Here is a 4,288-nt window from a genome sequence, read left to right as displayed (position 1 = left end):
AGGCATTTTCATCTGCTGCTGGCAGCCAGATGTTCCTCAAATATAAAAACAGATGTAAACCAGATAGGTTAACAATTATGTAACAAAGAGGAGTATGAAGGGGAGCATCTTGATTGCACACAACGTATGTTTGAGCTGTTAAAGTAATTGGCGTCACAGATGACTCAGCTGGCAATGCATCGCATGTGTGTGTGGGCACTTGTGTTGAGGTTTCCAACCCTTTTTTATGGGTATTTTGTTTGTGTGGCTCCTGGTCATTTGGGCATCTAGATTAGAGAAGCCGATTACGATCGAGAGGAGGTGAACAGATGGAAAGAGAAGGAGGAAGAGAACAATTATGTGTAGTACATGTTTGAGCCTGAGCCAAACAGGCACTGCCCCAGAAGTCACCACTGCCATCTGTTGAGGGTATACGTTAGGCACAGATTGGCACGTATCTAAATCCTTATTATAACCGACAAGTAGGTTATGTTGACGCACCCTGTCCGTTTGTTTGTTTGTTTGTTTGTTTGTGTGATTATAAGCATATAACGCAAAAATTGCACAACAGGGTTCCGTGAATCTTGGTAGACAAATCGTACATCGGCCAAGAAAGAACCCATTCAATTTTAGGGGGTGTCAGACAAAAGTGCAGATCCAGGATTTGCGGTTTTTTCCTCTTCTTTAATCGTCTTTAACATTGCAACAATGTAAGACAATTTTAGAAGACTGTTGGATCCTGTTGGAGATATGTGCAACTGAGAGCCATTCCAGTTATTTTAGAATAAGCAGAAACGTGTGTCATAAAAGAGTCTAAATGTAAATGTTACCTTTTTATAACTCATACGTCAGAGGACCTGGCTGAAGAACAGACTCTTCTTACCCATGAGATCAGAGACTGTAAAGTCAGAATAGTGGGAAATCAGCTCCAATCGACTCGTTCACAGTTGAAGTCCAGATGTAAGAGCTGTGTTTGGCTTTACAGCAGCTTTAGGGAGATTTTTAGCCTTTACAGGTCAGTCTGAGACCAGAGCGCTCTCCTGCTTATTATGCTAACAGCTTCGTAATCCTTAGCACACAGGGACATCGCATTCAATGTCTGGACTGTCAATCAAAGGCTCTTGTCAGCTCAATTTGGACTCTGCTGCTTGTCAATCAATGACGCCGTTAAGTGCATAGCAATCTTTGACGTACGAGTCAAACACCTCAGGGAGACGACCCCAGACGACCCAGGAGGGGTAGCAGGGAAACTAGTTCAGCCTTTCACTTCACAAATATCCGATCCAGATAAAATGTCATAATCTTGTTTACATTGGGAGAGAAGTGTTTGCCTATTGTATATGAATCTCTTTATTCAGCTTAAACTTTATTTATTGATGTCTACAGACCAAAAGACGTCTACATGGTAGGTGCAGAAAGTTGTGCTTTCTTTGGAAAGAGGTTGGTACAGAGGAATATTCTCTCACATTCTCAGGTTTTTGTTTCTCTTTTATAAGAATTTAACACTTTCTCAAATATCTGACTTGTTATGGCTTCACTTTTATATGAGCGTTTGTTTTGTGCTTTAACCTTAAATATACATTATTCAGTCATCTAGAACATAACTGAGTTTAAAAGCTTCTTGGGGGAGCATTGCCTACAGCTACTATGGTCATTACATAAGAAATTCCTGTACATTGCAAGTAGTTCTACCTCCTGTCTCTTACATCTTGGACATTCTGAATTATAACAGATGTTGAGGATTTCCCTGTTGAATGACATTATGAGATTAAAATATGTTCATGTGAGTTGCCCTATATATCCTGACCACCAAACTTTAACCATCATCACATCTGCAAGTTATATATTATATTATAAGATAACATAAACACCCTCCAGGCGCCTGCAGTTTGGGAGAACATGGCATCGAGAAGTGAGCAAACTGTTAGACTGGTTTTATCTGTTCACTCAACAGTTTCTCATTTAGAGGAATTCTTCAACCTTATAAAAACTTTTTCACAAGGCAGTTTTTAAATGGTTAACTGAGATTATAGAGCGTTTGCATCCTAATTCAGTTTATTGTTACAGAGGTCTGAAATCAGCAAAAGCACATGTTTGTCTTTTAGGACATTCAACCAAACTTTGGAAGGTGAAGCTCAATAGAGCTGATAATGTTAATTTAGCAGTAAAAGTGCACGTTGTTAAACTTCACAAATTATCTCACGGGCATGTGTTCTGCCTGCAGTGCAAACTCGCAGTCAAACATGTTTAATGTATTGCACATGATGTAATGAACAGTAAAACCTCCAACGTCGTTTCTTCATCTGCTCTTGCAAAAGTAATGAACCTGAGAATAGTTCAGCTACTTAATGTTTGTTTCCACTCGGTCGGCTCGTTTTAAGAAAGACAGGAAACTCAGTCCAGACTCTGATGTAATTTCTCTTATTGAGTCTGTTTAAGACACAATGCCAACACTGTTTGAGCAGGTCTGAGGCTCTGACTTCAGACTCCAGCAGAGCTCTGATAAGACCCAGCAGGAGCCAACAATCACACAAGGTGGTTTTGTGTTCAATGTAACGTAGGAGATTGATTGGTTGGAATTAAACGCAGCAGAAGTTTGGCCACACAACAACCCACTGACTTCCTTTCATCGGGGTAGAAAGAATTCACTGCCGCCCTGCAGATGTCGGACTTTTGTTTTGTCTGCCGTTGCCTTTTGTCTCGGAGGTGTTGGTTTTTCTAAGTCATATAAGGTTGCAGCACCAGTCTAAATAATACAGCACATTTTAAACACTGGATCCCAGTCATGCAATTTGTTCTGTGGTTTCCTCTTGTTCTGAGACGGTTCATTCAGCGATATGGAAGCCACCGGAGCCAAATTCCTGGTTCTCATTTAGAATAATGGTTGAGGAAAAACAGTATAGGTCATTATAAGGTGCTTGACTTTGCCAGAGGTTATGGAATAATATGTTTGTACTGAGTTCAGTGGAAACCACACCTTTTGGTTGTGGCTTTTGAAGTGTAATTTCAGCACCTTGTGTGTGCTGACTCCTAAAACCTGCTCGATATTTTTGAGTGATTCTTTCATAATTTGGCCAGGTTTCATTATACCATCATGCCGCTGCTAATGGTGCAGTTCAGACTTATCAAACGATTACAGAGCATTACAAACACCCAGATGCCGACAATACAGTTCATATGGCTGTAATTGCTCCAATTTTCTGCTGTTTACACTCTGATTCTTTTTGCATGTTTTGTAGATATCTCACATAGGCAATCAGAAACCCTGCCTAATGAAACCACGTTTAAATTCAACAGCTGCTGATTTTTATTTTCATTCAAATCCATGAGTGAGAAATAAGTGAAAATGTCAAAGATGCCCTATCTTCTAAGTTCTATGTTTAAGAACTTGGAAAAATGCTGTGATCTGCCCCAAAATATTGATGGATTCTCTCTGACCCCAAAAAATGGGAGCAACATCGAGTGAAAATAACTTTTGACGGGTGCTGGATCAACAAAACATTTGAAAGAGACAAAATCCGCAAACCTAAAGCGCCAAATAACGCATTTATTTGTCGGTAAGTTCTCAAGCAGGAGGCTCTTCCTCAGACTTCTGATAAATAAACCCTTGGTCTTGAGGCAGATTATGGACCAGCTGGTCTCTGCAGGCCAAGCTGGTGTGAGCCATGTGAGACACAGACTGGACACGCCACAGGTGATAGTGCCTGAATTTATGCAATACATTAATCTGAAGGTTTAACAATACACTGTAAATAATAGCTATTTCCCTGATAAACTGTTTCAAGCCTTCACAAGACTTTTTTGGAAAATGTCCAGCGGAAACCCCCCTCACTCACATGAGCCATTGTTGCACCATGCCACATTTTTAAGGGGAAAGAAAACAAAGGGAGAAAATTCTTGAAGTCCCTTCCAACAGGAATCTCTCTCTGTCAGATTAAAAGGCTTAATTGAATGGAGGAGGAAGTGTAGGAAGTGTAAGTTCAGCAGATCCAGCGTCTCCTCGTTCCTCGCTGTTGAAGAACAATATTTATGTTCCTGTCGAGATGGTAGATCTCTGCTTCAGAGGGCGTGAGTGTGCACCGCACGTTACTCTGTAGTTCAGATGTTTCAGCCGACTTCTCTCTGACAGCTGCATAGAAAATGTATGTCCAATTCATGTTTTCTGCACATTTCATGTCTGCCTCTAACTACACAGGTTTTTATTCTTTATAAAATCTTGTGTTCACATGACTGCCCATGTCAAGTCGAAGGTTGTCCTCGTGTTCACAACTGCTGTACAGTATGAATCTGTATGAATAAGCCTGAGTGC

This window comes from Limanda limanda, chromosome 6 (genome assembly GCF_963576545.1).
Source record: "Limanda limanda chromosome 6, fLimLim1.1, whole genome shotgun sequence".
In the NCBI taxonomy this organism is placed as follows: domain Eukaryota; kingdom Metazoa; phylum Chordata; class Actinopteri; order Pleuronectiformes; family Pleuronectidae; genus Limanda; species Limanda limanda.
This window is presented reverse-complemented; position numbering follows the sequence as displayed.